The sequence below is a fragment of the Ovis canadensis genome, chromosome 7 (assembly GCF_042477335.2).
Source record: "Ovis canadensis isolate MfBH-ARS-UI-01 breed Bighorn chromosome 7, ARS-UI_OviCan_v2, whole genome shotgun sequence".
Taxonomy (NCBI): domain Eukaryota; kingdom Metazoa; phylum Chordata; class Mammalia; order Artiodactyla; family Bovidae; genus Ovis; species Ovis canadensis.
Window position 1 is genome coordinate 97,748,041 of NC_091251.1, and position 17,184 is coordinate 97,765,224.

Here is a 17,184-nt window from a genome sequence, read left to right on the forward strand (position 1 = left end):
TAGCCTGCACCTCCCCAAGACCCCTCAGGTCTCCATAAGTGGGCCCCACCTTCCCTTTCACTCAGACTCTGAACTTTGGGATCATGCTGGACTCTTGCTTCTCCACTCAGGTTCAGTCCATCAGCAAGCCATGTTCATTCTAAACTCCAAGCACACCTGTTGTCTGCACTGCCAGCATCATTCCTGGCACTGACTGGAGCCAGGCCCTCCTCCCTGCCTACCTCTGCCTTTTTCAGTCTCAACTGCAGGAGCCAGAATGACCTCTTTGCAGCACAGGTGAGGTCATTTCACTTTTAACAGCTCAGAACCCTCCAGGGGCATCTCCCCCCAAAAGTAAACCACACAGTCTTTCCCATGGCTTCCCAGGCTCCATGTGACCTCACTGTATATAGCACCCTTCATCACTGTTCCCCGCCTCCCGCTGGGAGAGTCACCACCTGACATATGTCCATATACATGTGTGTGGTGTGTGTGTGTTAGTTACTCAGTCGTGTGTTGCTCAGACTCTTTGCTACCCCATGGACTGTAGCCTGCCAGGTTCTTCTGTCCATGGAATTCTCCAGGCAAAAATGGAGTGGGTAGCCATTCCCCTCTCCAGGGTATCTTCCCAACCCAGGAATAGAACCCAGATCTCCTGGATTGCAGGCAGACTCATTACCATCTGAGCCACCAGGGAAGCCTGCATATGTGTAAACACACATACACGTATTGTCTTTTTCTCTCTACTGTCTTGTTAGCTCTGTGAGAGGAGACTTACACTTGATCACATACCCCCAGGTCCCTCAGACAGTGCGAGTCCATAATAAGCTCTCAGTGACTATTTATTGAACACATGAATGATGAGATCAGTAGTTCTGGTGGGTCAGTTACTGTATCAGTGTGGGACTAGAACCCTGGAAACTGGCAGATCTATTGAGGAGGTGATACTCTATATGAAGAGCCTGAACCAAGGCAGTGGTGTGAACATGGACAGGAAGAAGATTTGGAGACATTTTGGAGAAAGAGTTAACAGAAGTGCCATTGGTTGGGTACAGAGCAGAGGGCAGAGTTTAAGGTCATAGCAAGGTGCCTGATCTCGGTGACCGGTTGGGTAGTGGTGTCATCAAATGAGGAAGGCAGAAAGACTTGACTTGGGAGCCGGTGGCAGAGAATATAGATCATTTCCTCAGTGTAGGAGTCTAGGAGAGAGGTTGAAAAGCAGTTGCTATTTGAGCCATCTGTACAAATAGAAGACAAGGACAGAGCCTTGGATTTGGCTGTCTGGAGATTACTAGGGGCCTTTCAGAAAGTGATTACAGTGATTTGTGTTGGGGCCAGAGTCAGTTACACCATGTGGAAGAGGAAGATGGAAGTGAGGGGTTGGGAACAGTGGTACAGGCTCCTACACTGAGAAGGCACAGACACAGGTGAGACAGTATTTGGAAGGAGGAATCTGTGTTGAGCCTCGTGTGTGTAATAACTGGCAAAGAGTGATTATAGATGAAAGGGAGGTGGTGTGAAGAAATAGCATCCTGAGGGATGGGATAAAACCTTCCAAGAAAGGCTAACTAACCTTGGACAGAAAGAGGCAGGGACATTTTTTCCTTCAGGGCAAGAGGGGGTTTGGAAAGGCCTGTAAGTTATCAAGAAAGGCTGAGGGAAGTAGGGAATTGGGGGCTACTTCATTTTTAATTGACCTCTTTTTCTCCCCTTCTTTTTTTCAAAGTGGGAGTGCAAATTTGAGTGTTAAACTTGTTTGAGCAAAGAAGAGCTAGGATCTGGAGCCTAGTAGAACAGATTGGAAGCAGGAAGAGGAAAGGGGATCAGCCAGCCGTAAGAGAGGCAGTTGCTGGGCTGTGCGGAGGGTCTGCCCCATGAAGCTGGAAGCATGAAATCCTGCTATTTGCGGGAGCCCCAGGGAGTCCAGAGTGTCAGTAGGCTTTCTGCCCCACAAGAACTTGGGTTCCAGCTGGGGAGATGAGGCATTTTCATGCACAAAAACCAGGATCGCCTGGAGCACATCGTAAGTGAGAAACCAATGGAGTGGCCCAAACTTTATGATGTGACGTCAGAGGAGAGTAATCACCGTGGTCAAGGAGCGCCTTGAAGAGGAGCTGGGGGTCAAGCTGGGGGAATTCTAGTGTGCAAAGAGGATCATGGGAAAGGATTAGTGTAGGTGTAAGTGTTAGGGGTGGGAAGTAGTTACCATATTGTCAGTCTGGTTAGAGCAGAGAAGTCACACTAAAAATAGCGTGCCCTTAAATTCTTTAGGGATGTGCTAGGCACCTGTCTCAGTCAGCTCAGGCTTCTACAACAGTCTCATAATCAGGGTGGTTTAAACAGCAAACATTTATTTCTCACAGTGCTGGAGGCTAGAATTTTGAGATCTGGATGCCAGCATGGCTGGGTTCACATGGCCTTCCTTGGTGCGTGCACACACAGAGATCTCATGTCTCTTCCTTATTTTATGAGGGCACTAATCCCATCATGGGGGCTCCACCCTCATGACCTCATCTAACCCCAGTTAGTTCCCAAAGGCCCCACCTTCAAACACCATTGAATTGGGGATTAGGGTTTCAACGTTTGAATTTGGGGGGCCATAAAGATTCAGTCCATAGCTGCACCTTACCTGTGCATTAAATCAACCATATTGGGTAGTACAAGGTGGGGAGAAGGAAGGCGAGGCTTAGAGAGGTCTGTGTTGTCCCAGTGGGAAACGGGAAAGAGGCTGTTTACTGAGAGGCTCACAGCCCACAGCCACAGGGGTGTGAATTTCTGGGATACCTTTGTTTTATTTGCATAAACCTGTCCAAGCTAGAAAGCAGGGCATGTGTTGCCCACCTCCCTGGTCAGAGCTGTTGGCTGCTGGAACCCAAATACTCACCCCTGAGCCACTTAGGAAAGAGCTGTATTCAGGAATGGCCCGAGATCTGGAATCACTGCCTGTTCCCTCTCCCGGCACCCCAGACATAGCTATGCCAAAGAATCCATCTTGGAGCCAGGCTGGCCTTGGCTCTGAAGTTGTCCGAGGTGGGGCACTTGTACCCAGTGGGGAATAGAGCTGAACAAGAGTCAGCCAGACTTGGGAAAGAGAGAAAGGAAAGGTAGTCTGATTAAGTTTTGTCTCAAAGTATCTGTTTTTGGGTTTGTCCCTGCATTGATCTGCAAGGGAATGAGGCAAGTAATGGCCCCTCGGGGACTTTCAGGACTTTGCTCTCAATGTCAGCCGTCATTTTCAATCACCTTCTCCCTCCCAGCCATTAATTTTGGCCCAGGATCATGGGGACTTGTCCATCTATCACTCCTAATTGACACTAAATGATCTGTCAGTTTATTGATGAACGGCAGGAGTGGAATTGTCACAATATATTTTACTTTCTAACAACTCCTCCTGACAATTTTACCTTGTCCATCTCACTCTCCTCACATAAATCTCCATTGGCCGCTCATTCCTTCTCATGGGCTGTTCTGGTGCCAGCCACTTCCACACCATCTGCACGCGTCAAGGACATCAAGATGGCGGTAGAACAGCCCGTATGCTGGTCCTGAGGTTGCCCCCTTCCCTCCTCCTTCTCTCTTTCCCCCTTGCTTTTTTTTTTTTTTTTAATGGCAGAGATGTTCCAAGAATACTAAAGGGCTTCTGTCCTCTCCCTCGGTGTCAATGCCATACCGGAGTCTCTTTACCTTCTTGTTAGCAACGAGTAGTTAATTCTTATTAGGCTACCAAAGTGTGAAAGGCAAAAAATTCAGAGCCGCCAGGCTCCTAGATCTGTGAGCACAGTTGCAGACCTGTGTTTTGTCCTCTTTAAAGTAGCTCTGTTCCAAGCTGTCCATCCCCATAGAAGTCAGTTTCTTAGAAAGATGTCACCGAAGGTGGGTTAGCTGGAGCCTGCCCACTGGTGTGCTGTGTGCAGGATATAGGTGGGCCTTTGGGGCCCAGCTTAGAGCTGCCAAGGACCCTGAGCTGTCACCAGCGGCCACAAGCAGTCTCATTTGTCCAACCCCAGTTTTCTATTCAGCTGTTATTAAGTGCCCCCAAGTCTTGAAAGAGATGGGGAGGTGCTGGGCTAGATATATGTAATGGTATACTGTGGGCATGAAAAACCCTTTATCCTTTATGAGGCCAAGGATGAGCAGAGGTGCTCGACAACATATTAAAATGTCATTGCCGTCCTCCCTCCTTCCGTTCCTGTTGAAGATAATTTTTGTTAACTGATAGGGACTGTTTTTGTTTATTAGCCATCCTTCCATTATCACGCCTATCAAAATTAATAATGGTTCCTTAATGTCATCTGATAGCCAGAGTATATTCACGAGCACTTCCATTGTCTCGATGTCTTTTTATGGTTGATTGTATAACAAAAAGGGCAAATCAAGGTCCTCACCTGTATGTAGTCGTCAGATGTCTTTAGTCTCTCTCATTCTGCAGCCATCCCCACCCCACACCCGCCTCTTTTTTTCTCCCATGCCATTGATTTTTTTTTTTTTTTCCCTTTGAGAAACTTGTCCTAAAGGGTGTCTCACATTCTGGATTTGGCCTGTTGATTCCTAGTCGTGGTATCTGACTTGCTACCCTGGCCCCCATGTTCCCAGTGAGGCTGGGAGTTAGATCTAGGTCAGCTGATGGTTAGACACAGACTCACCATCTGGCAGAAGCGCTTCGGAGGTCGTGTTGTGCCCATTCTGCTGCATCTCGTCCATAGGCACAGGTGTCCCGGCTCCCACTGTATGTGAAGCTGTGATGGGTCCCTGGAGTCAGGGGTGTGGCCTCCATGTTACATTGCCCATCAGACCCCCACCTACTGGTCAGAGTATCCGCTGATGACTGTTGCCTTGAGCTATGATTTCATTAACAGGTGTCATATGGTAATTTTCTGATTTTCACTCATAACAGAAATTCTTCCATAAAAGACTTCCTCTCCAACTGTCTGGTTGCCTGAAATACAATTCATTACACCTTTCATCCTGCTTTTCCCCGTACTCCATCCAGTCTTTTTAGTTTGAAAATTTTCAAATCTATTGAAAAGTTGCAAACAGTACAACAAAACATCCTTCCCATTGCTAATGTTTTAGTGCACGTGACTCTTTCCTCATTTTCTATTTTTTTTCTTTTTCTGACCTGTTTGAGAGTGGCAGCTGCCTTTGCGTTTGCATTACTTACCACTTGACATATACAAGTTCTCAGTACATACGTGATCATTGAGTCTTTTGGACATTTCTTACAGAGCTCCAGTAATTAAAAAGGGACCAGATATCCTTGAGCCCTTGACCTTCAGAATTTTCATCAATAGATACGATTTTGTTTAGCAGTATGGAGAATTTCTTTTCCACATGCTGCCCTGAGCCATGTGCTGCCCTGGGATCCCAAAATCGGCATGACATAGCAATGTCTGCAGGGGTCCTGAGCACCATGAGTGAACATTTATTTAGCTCTCAGCAAGGTTGATGAAGTATCAGAGATGAGTGTCCAGTGTTGGATGAAATCAGATGAGGCCATTGCACATAAGATGGTTGAGAAGGGAAGTCTTGATAGGTTATTGTGCATCCGTTTCCAAAAGCTGTGCCCAGGGCTCGGGCGCCCTGGCCCTGTTACTGAGGATTTCGGAGACGCCGGTGTGAGCCCGCTGCTTGAACATCTGTCTTGTCTTTGTCTGTACTGCTTTTGCCTGCACATGTGCTTTTCCTCCACGTGGCTTCTGAGATGCGACAGACTGAAAAAAAGTGGCTTCAGGGCCAAGCAACAACATACCTTTCTGATGTACACCTTCCATTTGTTCGATCTGTGTGGGCTCCCAAAAAAGGAATTTCTCACCTTGCTCTCAAGCTATGTTCGGAACCTGGATGGAAAGATGATAAAGGACCATCTAGATGGGTTTTTTACTTTAATGAACTTAGAGAATTCACAGGGATTTTTTCGGCTTGTTGATTTGTTTGTGTAGACCATTGAGAATTTCATTGCGTCATTTATTGCTGCAAATCATTTATGTTCAGTCGGACCCGAAGATGAAATAGATACCAAAACTGCATCCATTAATATAACTAGGGAAAAATGTGTCCTCAGGAAGTGGGGAAGAGTGTGTAATTTGTTGAGCTCATTCCGTCCCTTACACTGTCTTGTCTTCAAATGCTTGTACTGTGTTGGTGGCTAGTAGGTAGCGGGCATGAAGGCAGGACTCTGCAGAGCTGTCCTTTCCGAGTCAACCCCGAAGTGCGCACAGCCGTGAGGTACTCACTGCAGGTCACCCTCCATGGGCAGAGGTGAAGGTGAGCGTTGGTTCATCCTGCAGACACGGGGACAGAGTTTGCTGCGCTTTGGTCAGCGCGTGCCGCCAGGTCTAACTCTGGTCGACAGAACCCCTTTTCATAGTGATGATGTTCTGCCTCTTTGTGGAGTAAGGTCTGTTTGACCTTAAAACTCAAATGTAGCTCAGTTGAGAAAGGTGGCTCACTTCCTGAAGAGAACTGTGACAGAGAGAAAGAGCAGGGCGCAGAGACAGTGCAGAACCTTACAGGGTAGGCACTGTATCACTGCACCCCATCTTTTGAGACATCAGAACTGTGAGTGAATTTTTATTTATTTTAAATAAATTTTATTTTTTCAACTCATTATTTTTATTATTAGAGTATAATTGCTTTGCGATGCTGTGTTAGTGTCTGCTGTACAACCAAGTGAGTCAGCTATATATATATGCATCCCCTCCCTCTCGAGCTTCCCTTCCACATCCCCATCCCACCCCTCCAGGTCACCACAGAGCGCCGAGCTCAGCTCTCTGTGCTATGCAGTAGCTTCCTGCCAGCTGTTTTACACATGATAATGCATTTATATGTCAGAGCTACTCTCCCAGTTCGTCCCACCCTCCCTGTTACCCCTCCTGTGTCCACAAGTCCATTCTGTACATCTGTGTCTCTATTCCTGCCCTGCACATAGGTTCATCTGTACCATTTTTCTAGACTCCCTGTATTTAAAAAATCATGGTATAAAATTTAAAAGATTAAAGAGACTGGATCGTGAAATTTGCTAAGACAGTAGATCTTAAATATTCCCACTACACATGCACACAGATGGTAACTGTGTGAGATGATGGATGTATTAAGTTGATTGTGGTAAACATTGTACACCTTAAATATATATAATCTCTGTCAGTTATGCCTCATTAAAGCTTAAAAAAAAAGGCTGGGATATAAAAGGAAAGTTTCTTTCTCTGTTTTTTGGGCCCCCAGATACTCAGATTCCCTTCCTGTGTCAACCACTGTTCACTAGTTTTATTGAGTTTCCTGCCAAAGATACTCTGTGCATTTACAAAAAATACAAGTTAATGTGTTCTATAACTATGCCCTCCCCCCCATAAACGGTAGCATGTCTGTTCTGCATTTTTCTTTACTCATATAACAGTCTTTCTTGGTGATCTTTCTGAATCTCAATACAGAGTAGACCTGCCTCATTTTTAAGGGCTGCATAGTACTCCAGAATTGCCTATCTCCATAGAAGTAATCATGAGCAGACAAGAGACATGCTATTCTCCCAGGCTGTAAAAGGAGACTTGCATTGTTTATTCATGTAATAGCCATAACATGACTCTTTGGAAAATATCAAAGGCTTTAGATACAGTACATATAAATTCCATAGGCTGGAGAACAAATAGGAAGCATACATCATTTTTTTCACTGAAGATTGAGAGAGGGCCATTTTCATGCGTTGCCATTTGGATCAATGAAAGTGATGTTCTGTGTTCTATTGATTGCAGTTTAGGGGCCTGGATGGCTCGTCTAGTGCCACAGAACCAGTTTACTTATGCAGATGACTAAATATGAAATAATTGGAATCTTGCAATTCTGTCAAGTGCCTCCCAGTTGAAGGTGATAGCAGTCTGTTCCCGTAAGCCCCGCGTGGAGTAGCATTTGGATGCTTCCCTTCCCGCTCTGAAAGGTGGCGTAGTCTTCCTGACAGGCAGCCCTGCGCAGGCCCTCCCTGGAGCAGAGGTGAGTGCCTGGTGCCCAGGGAGGTGAGGAGGGTGCGTGCAGTGACTGGAGATGGACCCGCTGCCTGTGCATGTGAGCCCAGGAGGGGACAGCTGAGACCGGAGGCTGCACGGCGCCTAGGAGCCGCGTTTCTAGAGCCCACATCAGTGGCCCTGCTTCCCAGTCACCTGCAGGGAGGCCTGTTGGAAGGGCTGCCTAAGACTGCAAAGTAACAGGCTCTGATCCCCACCTTGCCCAGAGCCTGCACCCAGCTTCCCTTCAGGCCCGCAGCTTTTCTTGACTAGTTAAATGGTTTTATCTTTATGATTGAAAGCCAGGAGCGATTCTAGAATAGGTTCTTGGCATGTCCTGTGAAGGCTTTGACTTTTGGGCCTTTGCAGTTTCTAGTTTTGCAGAGGTGCAAATTCTCGCGTACCTGGAGCTGGGAACCGGGGATAGGATCGTAAAAGAGGGAGTCTCTGAGGTTCGGGAAGGGATTGGCAGGCCCGCGGAGGGGCCCCTTAATTTACAGTAGCCGAAAAAGCACAGTGTCCTATGGAATGTTCCTGTGCCTCTCTGGATTATCACTTAGTGCAGAGATCTTGAAACTAGAAGGTTCTGTCCAAATCCTTTCAGATTCTGGTGCCTCTACAGTGCTGCCTTGGGTCTGCCTGAACTCCTTCCACTGCTGGGGGATTCAATGGAGACATTTATATATTTTTAAAGTCTTTTGTAGTTATATAAGCAAACCAAGGACACTTTAATGATATAAAAATTCAAACAAGACATGAAGCTAAATTTGCCTAAAACTACCATTGCTTCCACTCCTAGTCATCTCTCTAGAAGTAGCTACTCATAACAGTTCATTGGTATCTTTTACCAAAATAGATATATTATATAGTTTTGCATAGTAGATACACCTTCAGAAGTATATATATGTAGTTGTCCCTTGGCATCCAAGGGGGACTCCTTCCAGGACACGCATAGGTATATAAATCATCAGTGTTTAAATCCCTTATATCATATGGTGTGTTATTTGCGTATAACTTATACACATCCTCCCATGTACTTTAAATCATCTCTGCATTACTTATGATAATACAATGTAAATGCTATGTCAGTTCAGTTGCTCAGTTATGTCCGACTCTTTGCGACCCTATGATTCGTAGCACGCCAGGCCTCCCTGTCCACCACCAACTCCCGGAGTTCACTCAAACTCACATCCATCAAGTCGGTGATGCCATCCAGCCATCTCATCCTCTGTCGTCCCCTTTTCCTTCTACCCCCAATCCCTCCTAGCATCAGAGTCTTTTCCAATGAGTCAGCTCTTTGCATGAGGTGGCCAAAATACTGGATTTTCAGCTTTAGCATCATTTCTTCCAAAGAAATCCCAGGGCTGATCTCCTTCAGAATGGACTGGTTGGATCTCCTTGCAGTCCAAGGGACTCTCAAGAGTCTTCTCCAACACCACAGTTCAAAAGCATCAATTCTTCAGCACTCAGCCTTCTTCACAGTCCAACTCTCGCATCCATACATGACCATTGAAAAAACCATAGCCTTGACTAGACAGACCTCTGTTGGCAAAGTAATCTCTATGCTTTTCATTATGCTATCTAGGTTGGTCATAACTTTTATGTAAATAGTTGTAAATACAAAGTAAATGCTATGTAAAGAGTTGGCAGGGTATGGCAAGTTATAAAGTTTTGCTTTTTGAGACTTTTTTTTTCCTTCAGATATTTTCAATCCGTGGTTGGTTGAATCTGCAGATGTAGAACCCATGGATATGGAGGGAGGATTCTGTGTGTGTGTGTGTGTGTGTGTGTGTGTACGCACATATATTACACATAAATACACTTATATACAAACACACAACACCCCCCCACCCCCGCCATGTTTTTTTAAACAGCTCCTCTTTAGGAAATTTGCAGCTCCATCCTCTGACCCAGATTCCACCTTCTGGGGCCACACTGCAAAAGCGTGTGTAGACAACCCACACGTCATGCCCGGCCCTCTTGTTGTATGGATGGGAAAACACACACACACGGTGTTTACTGTGGCTTTGGCACTGGCTTCTGTGCTAAGCACAGTTGTCTTAATTTATCCTCAAAGCCCCCCCTACACCCCATTAGGTAGGTTCTCTTATTATCCCCACTAAAAGACAAGGAACAAAACTTCAGAAAGGCTGACTAACCTGCTCACGGTCACACAGCCAGTAAGAGCCCGGCAGGATTTGACCAGGTGAGTCTGACCGTGGGTCATGCTCTTCTTCTCTGCGCCTTGCCACCTTCTGTTTCGTGCCCTTGACCCCTGGCATTGTGTGTGTGCACTGGCTGGAGTCTCAGCGGATGTTCCCCAAGGGCAGAGCAGCACGCGGTGAACGCATGACCCACGGCTTCCCCTGCTGCCTGCCCGCAGAGATGGTGAGTGCGAAGGATGCGGTCTACACAGGCCAAGGCCACGCCAGTCACATGGTCAACAGGCCCAGTTGGGCTCGTGGTTCAGTTCAGTTAGCATCAGAAACGTTCGTTCCTTCCAAGCCTGCTGTGCCCTCCAAGAACTGGATCTGTCCCCTCCAAGAATTGGATCTGTCCCCTCCGAGAATTGGATCTGTCCCCAGGCAGCCAGCTCTGGAGCCGGTTCTACTTACAGGTTTTGGCCGTGACTCCTGCCAAGGCCAAGGGCAGAGTGGTCCATGGGCTCTCAGCCCAGGGCAGGCGCTCCAAGCATTCATGAAATGAAGGCAGGCATCTGCCTGGGAGGCTATTTCCCCTGCCCATCACCCCCATACTTCCCCCGCACCATCCCCCTCCTTCCGAGGGTCACTCCTTCCTGCCCCGCGCCCCACACCCCTCCCCGTGCCTGCTGGAAGTTGAAACATCTGCCTGTGGTCTAGTCTTGTCGCCCTGTCTGTCACCCGCTCCCCTGTGACCTCGGCACAGGCGGGTCATGTGGACTCTTTGGGCTGAGGTTCCCAAGGGGTTTGGACTAGATGATCTTGAAGCTCCCCCATTCAGCTGTAGGATGTCACGGTCCTGGGAAATCCCAGGTGTTCAAGCCCTATGGCCCCGGGATTTCTTCCCACCGGCTCTGTCTGGGAGAAAGTGCGGCAGTCCAGCTTCTCCTGGTGCCCCCAGCTCCACACCCCTGGACTCTGTCTCTTCAGCCGAATGGTCTCTAAGGCCCTGCACAACTCAGAAAGAGTGTCCGTCTGAACTGTACTTTCTGGACAGCCGCTCAAGACAAATCATCTGGGTGCATAAAACCACGGCCTTGAAATGGAACAGTCCGAGACACGGCAGGCCTTCCAGGCACAGGGGCCGGTGGAGGAGGCCTGGATGTGCCCCAGTGTGCTTGGAGCAGGCAGAGCCTGGGGGAGACGGAAGCCCGCAGTCTGCCTGGAGAAGTGAAGGAAGTCAGTGGACAAGGCAGAGAAGGACCTGCATGCAGGGCCGTGAGTTCCAGGCGTTTGCTTTACCAGGAGCCTTGGATGTGTTGACAGCTGTGACCAGTGGTGCAAGGGACACACGATTACACCTCCTCTGAATGCTTTTCTGATGTGGCACCATCTTGGGGAATTTGCAGATAGAAGACACCCGTTTCTCCCACAGAGGCCTCCTCTTAAGGGCTGCCCCAGCTCTACTCTGTATAGCGAGTGCTTCTCTCTCCAGACTGGATGGAGTTGCAGAGAGGCCTGCTCAGCTTTTCCCTTGAGTGTGACATCCCTTTTTTTTTCCGGCAGATTTTGGTGATGTCACTCATCCATTTCCTGTGAATTGCTCTCCTCATGTATCCATTTCAGATCATTGCTCTCTCTTATGAGACTACTTATTAAGGTTACCTAATTATGATTTCATGAGGGTGGTTTTTGCACAGGATATGTGTTCCTCTTCACCTGGAATGACTTCTCATTTGCCACTAGTTTTGTTGTATTAGTGAGGTTGAGTTCATCTGAGGTTGAATTCATCTACAAGCAAAAATGTACGTGTGTGTTCAGTGACTCTGTTATGTCCCGCTCTTTGTGACCTCATGGACTCTAGCCCACCAGGCTTTTCTGTCCATGACGTTACCATGGCAAGAATACTAGAGTGGGTTGCCATTTCCTCCTCCGAGGGATCTTCTCAACCCAGGGATCAAAATCCTGTCTCCTGAGGCTCCTGCATTGGCAAGCAGCAGAGAACCGTATTAGTAGAGATCTAAATGGAAAGAGGTTTATCTCAGAAAATAGGAGGTCCAGGACTTTGTGGTCCAGGGCTGATGCGGCAGCTCCGTGGTGACAGCAGGGATGGAACTCTTTCCATCTTCCTGCCCACCATCCTTTGCATGTGGTCCTTTGTCATCATGTTGTGCCTCATAGTGGTATAATGGCTGCTGTACCTCCAGACCTCACCTCTGTTTTCCAGGCAAGAAGAATGGTGGATGATATGGAAAAGACAAAGCATTCTTTCTTAGCAAGAATTTGTCTTTTGGAGGTGAGGGGATAGATATGCTTTCCAGGGACTGCTGCACCTTTCTCATTGATCGGGAATGTATATGCTCACCCCTCGGTGCAAAAGAGGCTAGGGAGTGGAATATTTTTAGTTAGGCTCATTACCAACTAAAGCAGAATTAGGGTTTGAGTTGAGAGGACAAGGACAGGAGTTCTGAGTAGGCACTGTGCTGTTTTCTCTGGTCGACTCCATCAGGCTGAGAGACAGAAAGCACTGGTTGGGGTTCTTTCTGAGACTGTCTTGTGATATACAGAGTCGGGTGTGCTAAGGAGCATAAAAACAGTCTCACCTAATGCTGGGAGCTTCTTAGAAGTAGGGAATCATTTGGAAAGGACTCAAAAGGCAGAAAAAGTTGTTTTTGAGACAGGGATAAACAAAAGTGGCTGAAGTGAAGGAAGGGAGCCAAGTGGCAGAGAAAGTAAAAAGCAGGAGATGGACACCTTGAGAAGGGTGTGCACTGAGAAGGCTGAGGGTGAACCTGGAGACCAAGTCAGCCTCACGGGAAGTGGCGGGCGGCTGGCGTGGGGACTGGGGGTGTGTAGATGGTGGGCGGCCCGCCAGGTGGGGAGGGTGGGTGTGTCTCATTCTTCCTGGGTTGGCTGCCCGGCATGTTGGCTGAGGGGTTCCCGACAGGTTGAGCCAGAGGCAGCAGTAACCTGGGAAGCAGGGGAGTGAGGGGGTAAGAAGCAGAAAGTATGGAGCGATGGCTATGCACACCTAGCCAGCACCCATCTCTGGGCAGGGGTTCGGTTATAGGATAGAGGAGGAGAAAGACAGTGTCTTGAGCACAGGGAGTGGAGACTGGAGTTAAAAGCATTCTCATTATCATCGTAATGGAAGTAGCAATGGCTGTTCCCCGTCTCATCCTGTGTGCCAAGTATTGTGCTAAATACTTGATGTAAATTAACTTACTTGATTCTAATGACAACCCCGTGAAGTGAAATGTGGTACTATCACCAGTTTTGCAGAGTTTAAGTGACTTGCTCAAGAGCACACAGCCAGTGAATGGTGACGCTCGGCTTTGAACCCTCTGACCCCAGAGCCGGTACTCAGAGCCAGCTGAGCCCTGGGGCCTCCAGCCCTCTGGGAGCGGGAGAACAGAGGGTTGATTTCTGAAGTGCCCTGTTGGGAGGTCCGGAGGGTCAGCAGGTCCTTCTCTCCAACTGCTTAGAGGGAAAGGAAGTAGAAAGGAGTCATAATCAGGAGGAAGTGAGCCACCCAGGTGGTTAGCAGAGGAGTGGGAAGGGGAGGTACAGGCTCCTAGTGAAGCTGGGAGAGTGCAGCAGGTTTTGACAACACCTGAGAAAAGAGCCTTCCTGGAGGCTCAGATGGGAAAGAATCTGCCTGCAATGCAGGAGACCCGGGTTCGATCCCTGGGTCAGGAAGATCCCCTGGAGAAGAAAATGGCAACCCACTCAGTACTCTTGCCTGGAAAATTCCATGGACAGAGGAGCCTGGTAGGCTACAGTCCATGGGGTCACAAATAGGTGGACACGACTGAGCGACTTCACTTCACTTCTTCAAGAAAAGAGGCCTTCCCAGGTGGCCTCAGTGGGTAAAGAACCCACCAGCAATGCTGGAGACGCAGGAGATGCGAGTTCAGTCCCTGGGCCAGGAAGATTCCCCTGGAGGAGGGCATGGCCATCCACTCCAGTGTTTTTGCCTGGGAGCGTCCCACGGACAGAGGAGCCTGGTGGGGTACGGTCTTTAGGGTTGCAAAGAGTCAGACACGGCTGAAGCGATAGCGCACAGGGAAAGGGAAGGGGGGGCCATAGAGGAAAATGTCTTAAATTCTTCTTAGAAAGAGAGTCTGTGTTAACCTTGTCATCTCTAGAAATGACTGCATAAGGGAGAAGGGTCCCCCGCTTCCTTTTCTTGCTGTTCCCTGCTTCCCGCTGTTCCCTTCCTCTTCCCCTGCCCTTCTACCCCGCTCCCCTTTCCTCTTTGGTTTTGTTTTCCCCACGCGTTGACTTTGGGAATCTCCAAACCAGCATATGACAGTGATTGAAATTTTAGGGCTGGATTAAACCAGCTGTGGGGATTGGGAAGATTCCCCTGGAGAAGGACATGGCAACCCACTCCAGTGTTCTTGCCTGGAGACTCCCGTGGACAGAGGAGCCTGGTGGGCTATGGTCCATGGGGTCGCAAAGAGTCGGGCACGACTTAGCAACTGAGCACACAAACCAGGTGTGGGAAAGGGGCAGCTTGGAAGGTTGTCAGAGTAGGAAATGGTTTTCATGGGAACAGACTTGGGGGGTGGGCGGTGGGGGCCAGTAGAGGCAGGGTCAGTGTCGTTCACAGAGCCGAGGAAGGACCCGAGAGGTCACGAGGTGAGCCCCTTCGGTTTGGAGATGGAGAAAATGAGGCCTGGGATGGTTAAGTGGCTCAGGGGTAGAATCTTAAGACTTAGAAAAGCCAGCAGATGTCACCTTGGCCCGCCGCCCAAGGTCGTCCAGCTAATTAGTGTAATAGAATGTGCCTCTCGTTCTGCAGCCATGCCATCCTCAAACCTGGAGAACGGCAGGCATTCATCTCAAGTTCATGAAAAGGCCGTGCACTACGCTATTTGTGCAACAGCGCGTCTGTGAGAATAAAACCCGTCTTTACTGCCGTCCTCCGGGACCCTCGCAGAAATGAGATGTTGATCATATGAAGCAATCTTACTGAACAAAACAAAAAAAAAAACTTTCAAGGAAAAGAAGTTGTGTCCCCTGAGCCAGCCCGTCTGCTAAAGGGGGATACGCCGCTTTGCAGAGTGAGCCGGCTGAAAGCCAGCAGGGAGCGATGGGGGCGCCCGCCATTGGTTAGAATTCTCCTGGCATACATGATCTCCTTGTTCTCCCTTTGATGGATTCAGTCTCTCAAAAATAAAATGCATCTGTGAACATCATACCTGCCTTTTCCCTTCTCTTTTTAGTCCTTTATTGAGAAGTAACTGAAAGCAGTTTTCGTTGTCGAAGCCACAGCCTGGGCAGACGTAGGTATAATTTATGCACACGAAATAGAACCCCTTTTATATAAGCTCGGTTCTTTTCTGGTCTGATGGGTCTGCTGGTGGTTTTACTTTTTGTCCCGTCTACCCTCACCACTGCTGGTTACTGGGGACTAGGCCTCTTTCTCCTGGTTTCACGGTGGTCATCGCGCAAGAGGCCATATTGAGAAATGCCAGAGTGTCCTCGGTTCTGTACCAGGGAGTCACTGGGTTGGATCCGGAGCCTTCCAGAAGGCTGCCCCACACAGTACCCTGCCAGGCCCCAGGAGGGCCTCGCACGCTGGCAGTGGAGGGGGCCCACCTCTAGCAGCAGGTACCACCGCACCACCTTCCCTGTGGGCAGCTTCTCACTTGGGTGAGTCCCAGTCTGAATGTGGGCCTATGGGGACCACAGGATGCAACGGAAAGAGAGAAAACAACTAGTGAGTGACCGGAAGGAAGTCTCTACCGGTTTCTTTATTACGGAGGAAAAAATTCTAGGAGAAGTCAAAGACCCTGCCCATTCAGTGTAAATCATCTCTAGTTTTTTTTTAAGTGGACTGAAGTAAAGGTTTTCAGAAGCACTGATGAAAGTTTGCCCCCTGACTTTGCCAGCCAAGGTCCAAACAGTCAAAGCTATGGTTTTTCCGGTAGTCACGTATGGATATGAGAATTGGACCATAAAGAAGGCTGAGCGCCGAAGAATTGATGCTTTTTCAACTGTGGTGCTGGAAAAGACTCTTGGGAGTCCCTTGGACTGCAGCGAGATCAAACCAGTCAATTCTAAAGGAAATCAACCCTGAAGATTCATTGGAAGGACTGATGCTAAAGCTGAAACTCCAGTACTTTGGCCAACTGATGCAAAGAGCCAACTCACTGGAAAAGACCCTGATGCTGGAAAAGATTGAAGGCAGGAGAAGGGATGACAGAGGACGAGATGGTTGGGTGGCATCACTGACACAATGGACATGAGTTTGGGCAAGCTCCGGGAGATGGTGAAGGACAGGGAGGCCTGGCGTGCCGCAGTCCATGGGGTCACAGAGAGCCGGAGACAACTGAGCAAGTGAACAACCACCAAAACGGACTGTGGAGCTATGATTCCCACTTATTTTGGTTACCACATCCTGTGTCATTTCACTTTTCGTCCTTGTGGCCACATTTCCCAGAGACCAGCCCTAAGTCTCAAAGTTTCCCATCGGCTTTCAGCCCCCTCCCATTGTATCAATGGGAAAGTGTCAGTTCCTTAATCCCTTTCTAACCTTGCTAATCTACCTTTTTAACAAAGGAGGAATATGCCATAGGCTCAGACTTTGGCAAATAGCAATATGTAGCTATAATAAAGTTTGTGTTTTGTTTAAGCTGTCTTGTTTTTTTTGTAACTACCTTCCCTATGGTTGGTAATGCAGAATTTCCATTGAGAATGTAAAGTTTTCTTTTAAGTAAATTAAAGTAAAAGTAAGGAGTCAACTTAACATATGAAGTAGTTGCAGGAAGTCCACTTAGAGCGAAGTGCGTGAGGGTGGCATTTGAGCGTGACAGATGTTTCGGCAGCGCTTCTTCCCAGAGATTTTTCCTCCCCATCCTTCTCCAGCAGGAAGGATGACTGTCTTCCACTTAACCCATCGTGCTGCTTTTGTGTTGCCGGTTATGTGGCAGGTGGCCTACTGTTCATTGTGAAGTGAAGCTCAGTCATGTCCGACTCTTTGCAACCCCATGGACTGTAGCCTATCAGGCTCCTTCCTCCATGGGATTTTCCAGGCAAAAGTGCTGGAGTGGGTTGCCATTGCC

The 17,184-nt window shown here is 48.3% G+C and overlaps 1 protein-coding gene and 1 long non-coding RNA gene across 20 annotated transcripts in view; both read left to right on the top strand.

The window, feature by feature from the left end:
* IFT43 (intraflagellar transport 43) overlaps positions 1-17,184 on the top strand; it is a 114,625-nt gene that overhangs the window by 60,059 nt on the left and 37,382 nt on the right. The window lies entirely within an intron of this gene.
* LOC138931572 (uncharacterized) lies at positions 111-15,315 on the top strand. Its single transcript, XR_011446621.1, has 2 exons — positions 111-276; positions 14,919-15,315. It is a non-coding gene; the product is annotated as an uncharacterized lncRNA (long non-coding RNA).